A 14,677-nucleotide genomic window follows, 5' to 3' on the forward strand; every position below is an offset into this window, starting at 1 on the left:
GCGTGTATAGTCTCTGTGTGTGTGTCGTTTCTGTGCGTGTGTCATCTCTGTGTGTGTATCATTTCTGTGTGTGACTCGTTTCTTTGTGTTAGTCGTCTCTTTGTGTGTCGTCTCTGTGTGTGTGTCGTCTCTGTGTGTTTGTTGTCTCTCTGTGTGTGTGTCATCTCTGTGTTTGTATCGTCTGTGTGTGTATCGTCTATGTGTGTGTGTTGTCTTTGTATGTGTAATCTCCGTGTGTGTTATCTTGTTGTGTGCGTCGTCTCTGTGTGTTTTTCGTCTCTGCATTTTAGTCTTCATTGTATGTGTTTCCTCTCTGTTTATGTCTCGTTTCTGTGTGTGCGTCGTCTCTGTGTTTTTGTCGTCTCTCTGTTTGTGTCTTCTCTATGTGTTTTTCGTCTCTGTGTGTATGTCGTCTCTGTGTTTGTGTCGTCTGTGTGTGTGTTTCTCGTCTCTGTTTATATGTCATCTCTCTTTGTGTATCACCTCTGTGTTTGTGTCGTATCTGTGTTTTTGTCTTTTCTGTTTGTTTGTCATCTCTCTGTGTGTGTTTTGTCTTTGTTGTTTGTGTCGTCACTGTGTTTGTGTCGTCTCTGGATTTGTGTCGTCTCTTTGCGTCTGTCTTCTTTGTTTGTGTATCGTCTCTGTGTGTGTGTCGTCTCTGTGTTTGTCGTCTCTGTATGCGTGTCGTTTGTGTGTGACTGTCGTTTATGTCTGTGTCATCTCTGTGTGTATAGGCTTTGTGTGGGTGTCATCTCTGTGCGTGTGTTTTCCCTCTGTGTTTGTCGTCTCTCTGCGTGTGTAGTCTCTGTGTTTGTGTCGTTTTGTGCGTGTGTCATCTCTGTGTTTGTGTCGTCTCTGTTTGTGTCGTCTCTGTGTGTGTGTCGTCTCTGCGTGTGTTTCGTCTCTATATATTTATCATGTGTGTTTCTGTGTCGTTTCTGTGCGTATATAGTTTTTGTGAGTGTCGTCTCTATATGTGTCGTCTTTGTTTGTGTGTCGTCTCTGTGCGTGTGATTTTGTTTTTGTGTGAGTCGTCTCTTTGTGTCTGTCGTCTCTGTTTGTGCGTCGTTGCTGTGTGTGCGCCTCTGTGTTTTTGTAGTCTGTTTGTGTGTATTGTCTCTGTGTTTTTGTCGTCTCTGTGTGTGTATGTTTATCTCTATGTGTTTGATTCGTCTCTTTGTGTCTGTCGTCTCTGTGTGTGTGTCGTCTCTGTGTGTGTTTCGTCTATGTGTGTTTGTTGTCACTGTGCGTGTTTCGTTTCTGTGTTTATGACTTTTGTGTGTGTGTGTCTTCTGTGTGTATGTCGTCTGTGTATGTGTCGTCTTTGTTTGTGTCCTCTCCGTGTGTGTCGTCTCATTTTGTATGTCTTTTCTGTGTGTTTGTCGTCTCTGTATTTTAGTCTTCTCTCTGTGTGTTTCCTCTCTGTTTATGTCTCGGCTCTGTGTGTTTTTCGTCTCTGTGTGTGTGTCACCTCTGTGTGTGTGAGGTCTCTGTGTGTGTGTCATCTCTGTGTGTGTGTCGTCTCTGTGTTTGTTTCGTCTCTGTGTCTGTGTCGGCTCTATGTTTGTGTCGGTTCTGTGTGTTTGTCGTGTCTGGGTGTGAGTCCTCTCTGTTTGAGAGTCGTCTTTTTGTATCTGTCGTCTCTGTGTGTGTCGTCTCTGTGCGTGTGTCATCTTGTCTCTGTGTTTGTGTCGTCTCTGTATTTGTGTCGCCTCTGTCTGTATGTCGTCTCTGTCTGTATGTTGTCTCTGTGCGTTTTTCTGTCTCTATGTGTTTTACGTCGCTTTGTTTGTTTCGTCTCTCTGTGTGTGTTGTGTTTTTGTGTGTAACGTCTCCGTGCGTGTGTCGTCTCTATGTGTGTTTCATCTCTATTTCTATGTCGTCTCTGTATGTGTGTCGTCTCTATGTGTTTGTCGTCTGTGTGTGTGTTGTCTCTGTGTTTGTGTCGTCTCTGTGTGTGTGTCGTCTTTGTTTGTTTATCGTCTCTGTGTGTGTCGTCTCTTTGTCTGTTTTGTCTCTGTTTTTGTGTCGTCTCTGTGTTTGTCTCGTCTCTATGTGTGTGTCGTCTCTGAGTTTGTGTCGTCTCTGTGTGTGTATCATCTCTTCGTGTGACTCGTCTTTCTGTGTCTGTCGTCTCTGTGTGTGTGTCATTTATGTGTGTGTTTCGTCTCTGTGTGTTTGTTGTTTGTTTGTGTGTGCGCCATCTCTGTGTTTGTTTCGTCTTTTTGTGTGTGGGTTGTCTGTGTGTATGTCTTCTTAGTATGTGTAATCTGCGTGTGTGCCGTCTTGTTGTGTGCGTCGTCTCTGTGTGTTTGTCGTCCCTGTATTTTAGTCTTCTATGTATGGGTTTCCTCTCTGTTTATTTCTTGTCTCTGTGGGTGCGTTATCTCTGTGTGTTTCTCATCTCTGTGTGTCAATCGTCTCTGTGTTTTTGCCGTCTCTCTGTGTTTGTTGTATCTATGTGTTTTTCACTTCTGTTTGTATGTCGTCTCTGTGTGTGTGTCATATGTGTGTGTGTGTGTGTGTCTATCATCTCTGTGTATATGTCGTCTGTGTGTTTGTGTCATCTCTGTATATGTTTCGTCTCTGTATGTGTGTCGTCTCTGTGTGTGTGTCGTATCTGTGTTTTTGTCGTTTCTGTTTGTTTTTCGTCTCTCTGTGTGTGTGTTTTTTTTTTGTTTTTTGTGTCATCACTAAGTGTGTGTTGTCTATGGATTTGTGTCGTCTCTGTGAGGGTGTTGTCTCTTTACGTGTAGTCTCTGTATGTGTGTCGTCTGTGTGTGAGGGTCGTTTCTGTCTGTGTCGTCTCTGTGTGTATCGTCTTTGTGTGTATGTCATCTCTATGCATGTTTTGTCTCTTTTTGTGTTTTGTCAGTGGGTGTTTAGTCTGTGTGTGAGCGTTGTTTCTTTTTGTGCGTAGTATCTAGTGTGTAGTCTCTATTTTTTTTTGTGAGTCGTGTCTTTGTGTGTGTCGTCGGTCTTTGTTTGTCGTCTCTGTTTGTGCATGTCTCTGTGTGTTTGTAGTCTCTGTGTGTGTATCGTCTTTGTGTTTGTGTCGTCTGTGTGTGTTTGCGTGTCTTCTGTGTGTGTGTTGTCTCTATGTGTGTGTCGTCTGTGTCTGTGTCGTCTCTGTGTGTGTGTCGTTTTTTTGTGTGCTTCGTCTCTTTGTGTTTGTCTTCTCTGTGTTTTAGACTTCTATGTGTGTGTTTCATCTCTCTGTGTGTGTCGTCTCTGTGTTTGTGTAGTCTCTGTGTTTGCGTCACCTCTGTGTATGTGTCGTTTCTGAGTTGCGTTGTCTCTGTGTTTTAGTCGCCTCTGTGTGTTAGTAGTCTCTGTGTGTGTGTCGTTTCTGTGTGTGTGTCGTCTCTCTGTGTTGTCGTCTCTGTGTGAATGTCGTCTGTGTGTTTGTGTAATCTCTGAGTGTGTGTCATATCTTTGTATGTGTCGTCTCTATTTGTTTGTCGTCTATGTTTGTGTGTCGTTTCTGTGTGTTTGTCGTCTTTGTGAGTGTGTCATCTCTGTGTGTTTGTCATCTTTGTATGTGTATCGTCTTTGTGCGTGTGTTTTATCTATGTGTCCGTCGTCCGTGTGTATGTGTCGTCTCTGTGTTTTTTTCGTATCTGCTTGTTTGTCGTCTCTGTGTTTGTGTGTGTTGTCTCTGTGCGTGTGTCGTCTCTGTATGTGTGTCGTTTATGTTTGTTTATCGTCTCTATGTGTGTCGTGTCTGTTTGTGTTTCATCTCTGTGCGTGTGTCGCCTCTATGTGGGTGTTGCTTCTGTGTAGTAATCGTCTCTGTTTTTTTGTCGTCTCTGCGTGTGTGTAGCCTCTGTGTGTGTCGTCTCTGTGTGTGTGTCGTCTCTGTGTTTGTTTCGTCTCTGTGTCTCTGTTGGCTCTATGTTTCTGTCGGGTCTGTGTGTGTGTGTCGTGTCTGGGTGTGAGTCGTCTCTGTCTGTGAGTCGTCTTTTTTTATCTGTCGTATCTGTGTGTTTGTTGTCTCTGTGCGTTTGTCATCTCTGGGTTTGTGTTAATCGTCTCTGTGTTTTTGTCGTCTCTCTGTGTGTGTCGTCTCTATGTATTTTCCGTCTCTGTGTGTATGTCGTTTCTGTTTTTGTGTACTCTTTTTTGTGTGTTTGTGTAGTCTCTGTGTATGTGTCGTCTCTGTTTGTGTGTAATCTCTGTATATGTTTCGTCTCTTTATGTGTGTCGTCTCTGTGTGTGTGTCGTCTCTATGTTTTTGTCGTTTCTGTTTGTTGGTCATCTCTCTCTGCGTTTGTTGTCTTTGTGTGTGTGTCGTCTATGGATTTGTGTCGTCTCTGTGTGTATGTCATATCTTTGCGTCTGTTTTCTTTGTGTGTATATCGGCTGTGTGTGTGTCGTCTCTGTGTGTTTCCTCTCTATATGCGTGTTTATCGTCTCTATGGGTGTTGTGTCTGTGTGTGTTTCATCTCTGTGCGCGTGTCGTCTCTATGTGTGTTTTGCTTTTGTGTGTTAATCGTCTCTGTGTTTTTGTCATTTCTGTGTGTGTGTCGCCTCTGTGTGCGTCATTTCTGTGTTTGTGTCGTCTCTGTGTTTGTTTCGTCTCTGTGTCTATTTCGGCTCTGTGTTTCTGTCGGGTCTGTGTGTGTGTCGTTTCTGGGTGTGAGTTGTCTCTGTCTGTGAGTCGTCTTTTTGTATAGTCGTATCTGTGTGTTTGTTGTTAATCGTCTCTGTGTTTTTGTCGTCTCTCTGTGTTTGTCGTCTCTATGTATTTTCCGTCTCTGTGTGTATGTCGTTTTTGTGTTTGTGTCCTCTTTTTTGTGTGTTTGTGTCGTCTCTGTGTGAGTGTCGTCTCTGTGTATGTTTCGTCTGTTTGTGTGTGTCGTCTCTGTGTTTTTGTCTTTTCTGTTTGTTTGTCATCTCTCTGTGCGTTTGTTGTCTTTGTGTGTGTGTCTATGGATTTGTGTCGTCTTTGTGTGTATGTCATCTCTTTGCGTCTGTTTTCTTTGTGTGTGTATCGTCTGTGTGTGTGTCGTCTCTGTGTGTGTCCTCTCTGTATGTGTGTCGTCTGTGTGTGAGTGTCTCTCTCTCTCCCTCTCTCTCTCTATCTCTTTGGACTGTCAACTAATTGATTCTTCAGACTTAGATGGGGATTACGAAGGGGTGAAAAGATTTAGTTAGATAGCTAGATGAAAATTGTGCAAACAATTTAATAAAGAAAATTAATCTGAACCCATAAAACTATAAGGAAAAAAACTCTCTCTCTCTCTCTCTTTCTCTCTCTCTCTCTCTCTCTCTCTCTCTCTCTCTCTCTCTCTCTCTCTCTCTCTCTCTCTCTCTCTCTCTCTCTCTCTCTCTCTCTCTCTCTCTCTCTCTCTCTCTCTCTCTCTCTCTCTCTCTCTCTCTCTCTCTCTCTCTCTCTCTCTCTCTCTCTCTCTCTCTCTCTCTCTCTCTCTCTCTCTCTCTCTCTCTCTCTCTCTCTCTCTCTCTCTCTCTCTCTCTCTGCTCTCTCTCTCTCTCTCTCTCTCTCTCTCTCTCTCTCTCTCTCTCTCTCTCTCTCTCTCTCTCTCTCTCTCTCTCTCTCTCTCTCTCTCTCTCTCTCTCTCTCTCTCTCTCTCTCTCTCTCTCTCTCTCTCTCTCTCTCTCTCTCTCTCTCTCTCTCTCTCTCTCTCTCTCTCTCTCTCTCTCTCTCTCTCTCTCTCTCTCTCTCTCTCTCTCTCTCTCTCTCTCTCTCTCTCTCTCTCTCTCTCTCTCTCTCTCTCTCTCTCTCTCTCTCTCTCTCTCTCTCTCTCTCTCTCTCTCTCTCTCTCTCTCTCTCTCTCTCTCTCTCTCTCTCTCTCTCTCTCTCTCTCTCTCTCTCTCTCTCTCTCTCTCTCGTCCTCTCTCTTTCTGTGCATGTGTCGTCTCTATATTTGTGTCGTATGTGTGTGTGTTGTTTCCGTGCATGTGTCGTCTCTATATGTGTGTTGTCTTTATGTATGTGTCGCTCAGCAATTGTGTTGTCTCTATTTTTTTTCGTATCTGTGTGTTTGTTGTCTCTGTGATGGCACTGTGTTGTCTGTGTGTGTGTTTCCTCTTTGTATGTGTAATCTCCGTATGTGTCGTCTCGTTGTGTGCGTCGTCTCTGTGTTTTCGTCTTCTATGTGTGTGTTTCCTCTCTGTTCATGTCTAGTCTCTGTGTGTGTGTTGTCTCTGTGTGTTTGTCATCTCTGTTTGTTAATCGTCTCTGGGTTTTTGTCGTCTCTCAGTGTGTGTTGTCTCTATGTGTTTTTTGTCTCTGTGAGTATGTCGTCTCTGTGTTTGTGTCATCTGTGTGTGTGTGTCTATCGTCTCTGTGTATATTTCGTCTCTGTGTGTGTGTCGTCTGTGCGTAAGTTTTGTCTCTGTATGTTTGTCTTCTCTGTTTGTGTGTCCTCTTTTTTGTGTGTTTGTGTCGTCTCTGTGTATTTGTCGTCTCTGTTTGTGTGTCTTCTCTGTATATGTGTAGTCTCTTTATGTGTGTCGTATCTGTGTGTGTGTCGTCTCTATGTTTTTGTCGTTTCTGTTTGTTGGTCATCTCTCTCTGCGTTTGTTGTCTTTGTGTGTGTGTCGTCTATGGATTTGTGTAGTCTCTGTGTGTATGTCATATCTTTGCGTCTGTTTTCTTTGTGTGTATATCGGCTGTGTGTGTGTCGTCTCTGTGTGTTTCCTCTCTATCTGCGTGTTTATCGTCTCTATGGGTGTTGTGTCTGTGTGTGTTTCATCTCTGTGCGCGTGTCGTCTCTATGTGTGTTTTGCTTTTGTGTGTTAATCGTCTCTGTGTTTTTGTCATTTCTGTGTGTGTGTCGCCTCTGTGTGCGTCATTTCTGTGTTTGTGTCGTCTCTGTGTTTGTTTCGTCTCTGTGTCTATTTCGGCTCTGTGTTTCTGTCGGGTCTGTGTGTGTGTCGTTTCTGGGTGTGAGTTGTCTCTGTCTGTGAGTCGTCTTTTTGTATAGTCGTATCTGTGTGTTTGTTGTCTCTGTGCGTGTGTCATCTCTGGGTTTGTGTTAATCGTCTCTGTGTTTTTGTCGTCTCTCTGTGTTTGTCGTCTCTATGTATTTTCCGTCTCTGTGTGTATGTCGTTTTTGTGTTTGTGTCCTCTTTTTTGTGTGTGTGTGTCGTCTCTGTGTGAGTGTCGTCTCTGTGTATGTTTCGTCTATTTGTGTGTGTCGTCTCTGTGTTTTTGTCTTTTCTGTTTGTTTGTCATCTCTCTGTGCGTTTGTTGTCTTTGTGTGTGTGTCGTCTATGGATTTGTGTCGTCTCTGTGTGTATGTCATCTCTTTGCGTCTGTTTTCTTTGTGTGTGTATCGTCTGTGTGTGTGTCGTCTCTGTGTGTGTCCTCTCTGTATGTGTGTCGTCTGTGTGTGAGTGTCTCTCTCTCTCACTCTCTCTATCTATCTCTTTGTACAGTCAACTAATTGATTCTTCAGACTTAGATGGGGATTACGAAGGGGTGAAAAGATTTAGTTAGATAGCTAGATGAAAATTGTGCAAACAATTTACTAAAGAAAATTAATCAGAAACCATAAAACTATAAGGAAAAAAACTCTCTCTCTCTCTCTCTGTCTCTCTCTCTCTCTCTCTCTCTCTCTCTCTCTCTCTCTCTCTCTCTCTCTCTCTCTCTCTCTCTCTCTCTCTCTCTCTCTCTCTCTCTCTCTCTCTCTCTCTCTCTCTCTCTCTCTCTCTCTCTCTCTCTCTCTCTCTCTCTCTCTCTCTCTCTCTCTCTCTCTCTCTCTCTCTCTTTGGCTCTCTCTCTCTCTCTCTTTATCTCTCTCTCTCGCTTTGGCTGTCTTTCTCTCTGTCTCTGTGTCTCTCTGTTTCTCTCTGTATCTCTGTGTCTCTCTCTCTCTCTCTCTCTCTCTCTCTCTCTCTCTCTCTCTCTCTCTCTCTCTCTCTCTCTCTCTCTCTCTCTCTCTCTTTCTCTCTCTCTCTGTCTCTTTCTCTCTCTCTCTCTCTCTCTCTCTCTCTCTCTCTCTCTCTCTCTCTCTCTCTCTCTCTCTCTCTCTCTCTCTCTCTCTCTCTCTCTCTCTCTCTCTCTCTCTCTCTCTCTCTCTCTCTCTCTCTCTCTCTCTCTCTCTCTCTCTCTCTCTCTCTCTCTCTCTCTCTCTCTCTCTCTCTCTCTCTCTCTCTCTCTCTCTCTCTCTCTCTCTCTCTCTCTCTCTCTCTCTCTCTCTCTCTCTCTCTCTCTCTCTCTCTCTCTCTCTCTCTCTCTCTTTCTCTCTCTCTCTCTCTCTGTCTCTCTCTCTTTCTGTGCATGTGTCGTCTCTATATTTGTGTCGTATGTGTGTGTGTTGTTTCCGTGCATGTGTCGTCTCTATATGTGTGTTGTCTTTATGTATGTGTCGCTCAGCAATTGTGTTGTCTCTATTTTTTTTTTATATCTGTGTGTTTGTTGTCTCTGTGATGGCACTGTGTTGTCTGTGTGTGTGTTTCCTCTTTGTATGTGTAATCTCCGTATGTGTCGTCTCGTTGTGTGCGTCGTCTCTGTGTTTTAGTCTTCTATGTGTGTGTTTCCTCTCTCTTTTTGTCTAGTCTCTGTGTGTGTCTTGTCTCTGTGTGTTTGTCATCTCTGTTTGTTAATCGTCTCTGGGTTTTTGTCGTCTCTCAGTGTGTGTTGTCTCTATGTGTTTTTTGTCTCTGTGATTATTTCGTCTCTGTGTTTGTGTCGTCTGTGTGTGTGTTTCTATCGTCTCTGTGTATATGTCGTCTCTGTGTGTGTGTCGTCTGTGCGTAAGTTTTGTCTCTGTATGTTTGTCTTCTCTGTGTGTGTGTCGTATCTGTGTTTTTGTCGTTTCTGTTTGTTTGTCGTCTCTCTGTGTGAGTGTTGTCTTTGTTTTTTGTGTCATCACTGTGTATATGTTGTCTCTGGATTTGTGTCGTTTCTGTGAGTGTGTCGTCTCTTTGAATCTGACTTCTTTGTGTGTGTATCGTCTCTGTGTGTGTGTCGGCTCTGTGTGAGTCGTCTCTGTATGTGTGTCGTCTGTGTGTGAGTGTCGTTTCTGTCTGTGTTTTATCTTTGTGTATAGTGGGTTTTTGTCTTTCATCTATGTGCAGGTTTTTTATCTTTGTGTGTTTTGTCTGTGGGTGTGTCGTCTCTGTGTTAGTGTCGTTTCTTTGTGTGCTTCGTCTCTCATGTTTCATCTCTTTGTTTTTGTGTGAGTCGTCTCTTTGTGTCTGTCGTCTCTGTGTGCGTGTCGTCTCTGTTTGTGCGCGTCTCTGTGTGTTTGTAGTCTCTGTGTGTGTGTCGTCTTTGTGTTTGTGTCGTATGTGTGTGTTTGCGTGTCTTCTGTTTGTGTGTTGTCTCTGTGTGTGTGTCTTCTGTGTGTGTGTCGTCTCTGTGTGTGTGTCGTTTCATTGTGTGCTTCGTCTTTTTGTGTTTTTCGTCTCTGTATTTTAGTCTTTTATGTGTGTGTTTCGTCTCTGTGTGTGTCGTCTCTGTGTTTGTGTCGTCTCTGTGTGTGTTTCGTCTCTGTGTTTGTGTCGTATCTGTGTTTGCATTGTCTTTGTGTGTTAGTCATCTCTGTGTTTTAGTAGTCTCTGTGTATGTGTCGTCTCTAAGTGTGTGTCGTCTCTATGTGTTTGTCGTCTCTGTGTGAATGTCGTCTGTGTGTTTGTGTAATCTCTGTGTGTGTGTCGTATCTGTGTGTGTGTCGTCTCTGTGTGGGTGTCGTCTCTATTTGTTTGTCGTCTCTGTTTGTGTGTCATTTCTGTGTATTTGTCGTCTCTGCGTGTTTGTCATCTCTATGTGTGTGTCGTCTTTGTGTGTGTATCCTCTGTCTTTTTGTGTTTTATCTATGTGTCTGTCGTCTGTGTGTAAATGACGTCTCTGTGCTTTTGTCGTCTCTGGTTGTTTGTCGTGTGTGTGTGTGTGTCGTTTCTATGTTTGTGTTGTCTCTGTGTGTGTTTCGTCTCTGTGTATAAGTCGTTTCTGTGTTTGAGTTGTCTCTGTGTGTTAGTCGTCTCTGTGGTTTAGCAGTCTCTGAGTATGTGTCGTCTCTTTGTTTGTGTCGTCTCTATGTGTTGTCGTCTCTGTGTGTATGTAGTCTATGTGTTTGTGACATCTCTGAGTGTGTGTAGTCTCTGTGTATGTGCCGTCTTTATTTGTTTGTCGTCTCTATCTGTGTGTCATTTCTGTGCGTTTGTCGTCTCTGTGTGTCTGTCATCTCTGTGTGTGTGTCGTCTTTGTGTGTGTATCCTCTGTCTGTGTGTGTTTTATATATGTGTCTGTCGTTTGTGTGTATGTGTCGTCTTTGTGTTTTTGTCATCTCTGTTTGTTTCTCGTCTCTGTGTTTGTGTGTGTTGTCTCTCTGTGTGTGTCGTCTCTGTGTGTGTTTCGTTTATGTTTTTTTATCGTCTCTATGTGTGTCGTGTCTGTGTGTGTTTCGTATCTGTGAGTGTGTCTTCTCTATGTGTGTGTTGCTTCTGTGTGTTAATAGTCTATGTTTTTTTGTCGTCTGTGTGTTTGTGTCGCCTCTGTGTGCGTCGTCTCTGTGTATGTGTCATCTATGTGTTTATTTCGTCTCTGTGTCTCTGTCGGCTCTGTGTTTCTGTCGGGTCTGTGTGTGTTTCGTTTCTGGGTGTGAGTCGTCTCTGTCTGTAAGTTGTGTTTTTGTATCTGTCTTATCTGTGTGTTTGTTGTGTCTGTGCGTGTGTCATCTCTGGGTTTGTGTTAATCGTCTCTGTGTTTTTGTCGTCTCTCTGTGTGTGTCGTCTCTATGTATTTTCCGTCTCTGTGTGTATGTCGTTTCTGTTTTTGTGTCCTCTTTTTGGTGTTTCTGTGTGAGCTTCGTGTCTGTGTATGTGTCGTCTCTGTGTGTGTGTCGTCTCTGTGTATGTTTCGTCTCTTTATGTTTGTCGTCTCTGTGTGTGTGTCGTCTTTGTGTTTTTGTCGTTTCTGTTTGTTTGTCATCTCTCTGTGCGTTTGTTGTCTTTGTGTGTGTGTCGTCTATGGATTTGTGTCGTCTTTGTGTGTATGTCGCCTCTTTGCGTCTGTTTTCTTTGTGTGTGTATCGTCTGTGTGTGTGTCGTCTCTGTGTGTGTCCTCTCTGTATGTGTGTCGTCTGTGTGTGAGTGTCTCTCTCTCTCTCTCTCTCTCTCTCTCTCTCTCTTTGGACTGTCAACTAATTGATTCTTCAGACTTAGATAGGGATTACGAAGGGGTGAAAAGATGTTTAGTTAGATAGCTAGATAAAAATTATGCAAACAATTTACTAAAGAAAATTAAACAGAAACCATAAAACTATAAGGAAAAAAACTCTCTATCGCTCTCTCTCTGTCTCTCTCTCTCTCTCCGTGTCTCTGTCTCTGTCTCTGTCTCTCTCTCTCTCTCTCTCTCTCTCTCTCTCTCTCTCTCTCTCTCTCTGTCTCTGTCTCTCTCTCTCTCTCTCTCTCTCTCTCTCTCTCTCTCTCTCTCTTTCTCTCTCTCTCTCTGTGCGTGTGTCGTCTCTATGTTTGTGTTGTCTCTGTTTGTATGTCGTCTCTTTATTTGTTTCGTCTCTGTGTGTTCGTCGTCTCTGTCTGTTTGTCGTCTCTGTGTGTTTGTCGTCTGTGTATGTGTGTTGTCTCTTTGTGTGTGTCGTCTTTGTGTTTGTATCATCGCTGTGTGTGTGTTGTCTGTGTGTGTGTCGTTTCTGTGTTTGTATCGTCTCTGTCCTTTTGTCGTCTCTATGTGTGTGTTGTTTGTGTGTGTGTTTCGTCTCTGTATTTTTGTCGTCTCGTTTCGTTTGTCGTTTCTGTTAGTGTGTGTATTCTATATGTGCGTGTCATCACCGTCTTCTCTATGTTTTTGTCATCTCTTTATATGAGTCATCTCTGTGTATGTGTCGCCTCTTTGCGTCTGTCGTTTTTGTGGGTGTCGTCTCTGTGTGTGTTTCATCTCTTTGTGTCTGTCGTCTCTGTGTGCGTGTCGTCTCTGTGTGTGCGCGTCTCTGTGTGTTTGTAGTCTCTGTGTGTGTGTCGTCTCTGTGTTTGTGTCGTCTGTGTGTGTGTGTGTGCGTGTCTTCTTTGTGTGTGTGTCTTCTGTGTGTGTGTGTCTTCTGTGTGTGTGTCGTCTCTGTGTGTGTGTCGTTTCATTGTGTGCTTTGTCTTTTTGTGTTTTTCGTCTCTGTGTTTTAGTCTTCTATGTGTGTGTTTCGTCTCTCTGTGTGTGTCGTCTCTATGTTTGTGTTGTCTCTGTGTGTGTTTCGTCTCTGTGTTTTTGTCATTTCTGTGTTTATGTCCTCTTTTTTGTGTGTGCGTCGTGTCTGTGTATGTGTCGTCTCTGTGTGTGTGTCGTCTCTGTGTATGTTTCGTCTCTTTGTGTTTGTCGTCTCTGTGTGTGTGTCGTCTTTGTGTTTTTGTCGTTTCTGTTTGTTTATCATCTCTCTGTGAGTTTGTTGTCTTTGTGTGTGTGTTTCTATGGATTTGTGTCGTCTCTGTGTGTATGTCGCCTCTTTGCGTCTGTTTTCTTTGTGTGTGTATCGTTTGTGTGTATCGTCTGTTGTATCTGTCGTATCTCTTTGTATGAGTCATCTCTGTGTATGTGTCGTCTCTTTGCGTCTGTCGTTTTTGTGTGTGTCGTCTCTGTGTGTGTTTAATCACTTTGTGTGTCGTCTCTGTGTGTGTATCGTCTCTGTGTGTGCGCGTCTCTGTGTGTTTGTAGTCTCTGTGTGTGTCGTCTCTGTGTTTGTGCCGTCTGTGTGTGTGTGTGTGCGTGTCTTCTGTGTGTGTATTGTCTCTGTGTGTGTGTGTCTTCTGTGTGTGTCGTCTCTGTGTGTGTGTCGTTTCATTGTGTGCTTCGTCTTTTTGTGCTTTTCGTCTCTGTGGTTTAGTCTTCTATCTGTGTTTTTCGTCTCTGTGTGCGTGTCGTCTCTATGTTTGTGTCGTCTCTGTGTGTGTTTCATCTCTGTGTATGTTTCGTATCTGTGTGTGTATTGTCTTTTTGTGTTAGTAGTCTCTGTGTGTTAGTAGTGTCTGTGTTTGTGTCGTCTCTGTGCGTGTGTCGTCTCTCTGTGTTGTCGTCTCTATTTGTATTTCGTCTGTGTGTTTGTGTCATCTCTGAGTGTGTGTCGTCTCTGTGTATGTGTCGTCTCTGTGTATGTGTCGTATCTATTTGTTTGTCGTCTCTGTTTGTGTGTCATTTCTGTGTGTTTGTCGTCTCTGTGTGTTTGTCATCTCTATGTGTGTGTCGTCTTTGTGTGTGTATCATCTGTCTGCGTGTGTTTTATATATGTGTCTGTCGTCTGTGTGTATGTGAAGTCTCTTTTTTTTGTCGTCTCTGTTTGTTTGTCGTCTCTGTGTTTGTTTGTGTTGTCTCTGTGTGTGTGTCGTCTCTGTGTGTGTGTCGTTTCTATGTTTGTGTTGTCTCTGTGTGGGTTTCCTCTCTGTGTATAAGTCGTTTCTGTGTTTGAGTTGTCTTTGTGTGTTAGTCGTCTCTGTGTGTTAGTAGTCTCTGAGTTTGTGTCGTCTCTTTGTGTGTGTCGTCTCTATGTGTTGTCGTCTCTGTGTGAATGTCGTCTGTGTGTTTGTGACATCTCTGTGTATGTGTCGTCTCTATTTGTTTGTCGTCTCTGTCTGTGTATCGTTTCTGTGTGTTTATCGTCTCTGTGTGTTTGTCATCTCTGTATTTGTGTCGTCTTTGTGTGTGTATCCTCTGTCTGCGTGTGTTTTATCTATGTGTCTGTCGTTTGTGTGCATGTGTCGTCTCTGTGTTTTGATCGTCTCTGTGTGTTTCTCGTCTCTGTGTTTGTGTGTGTTGTCTCTGTGCGTTTGTCGTCTCTTTATGTGTTTCGTTTATGTTTTTTTATCGTCTCTATGTGTGTCGTGTCTGTTTGTGTTTCGTATCTGTGCGTGTGTCGCCTCTATGTGGGTGTTGCTTCTGTGTGTTAATCGTCTCTGTTTTTTTGTCGTCTCTGCGTGTGTGTCGACTCTGTGTGTGTCGTCTCTGTGTATGTGTCGTCTCTGTGTTTGTTTCGTCTCTGTGTCTCTGTCGGCTCTGTGTTTCTGTCGGGTCTGTGTGTGTTTCGTTTCTGGGTGTGAGTTGTCTCTGTCTGTAAGTTGTGTTTTTGTCTATGTCGTCTCTGTGTGTGTGCTGTCTCTGTGCGTGTGTCATCTCTGGGTTTGTGTTAATCGTCTCTGTGTTTTTGTCGTCTCTCTGTGTGTGACGTCTCTATGTATTTTCCGTCTCTGTGTGTATGTCGTTTCTGTGTTTGTGTCCTCTTTTCTTTGTGAGCATCGCCTCTGTGTATGTGTCGTCTCTGTGTATGTTTCGTCTCTGTGTATGTTTCGTCTCTTTGTGTTTGTCGTCTCTGTGTGTGTGTCGTCTTTGTGTTTTTGTCGTTTCTGTTTGTTTTTCATCTCTCTGTGCGTGTGTTGTCTTTGTGTGTGTGTTGTCTATGGATTTGTGTCGTCTCTGTGTGTATGTCGCCTCTTTGCGTCTGTTTTCTTTGTGTGTGTATCGTTTGTGTGTATCGTCTGTTGTATCTGTCGTATCTCTTTGTATGAGTCATCTCTGTGTATGTGTCTTCTCTTTCCGTCTGTCGTTTTTGTGTCTGTCGTCTCTGTGTGCGTGTCGTCTCTGTTTGTGCGCGTCTCTGTGTGTTTGTAGTCTCTGTGTGTGTATCGTCTTTGTGTTTGTGTAGTCTGTGTGTGTGCGTGTCTTATTTGTGTGTATGTTGTCTCTATGTGTGTGTCGTCTGTGTCTGTG

Source organism: Artemia sp. Qi Xiang Cuo, chromosome 7, assembly GCF_049724085.1.
Source record: "Artemia sp. Qi Xiang Cuo chromosome 7, ASM4972408v1, whole genome shotgun sequence".
Classification (NCBI taxonomy): Eukaryota; Metazoa; Arthropoda; class Branchiopoda; order Anostraca; family Artemiidae; genus Artemia; species Artemia sp. Qi Xiang Cuo.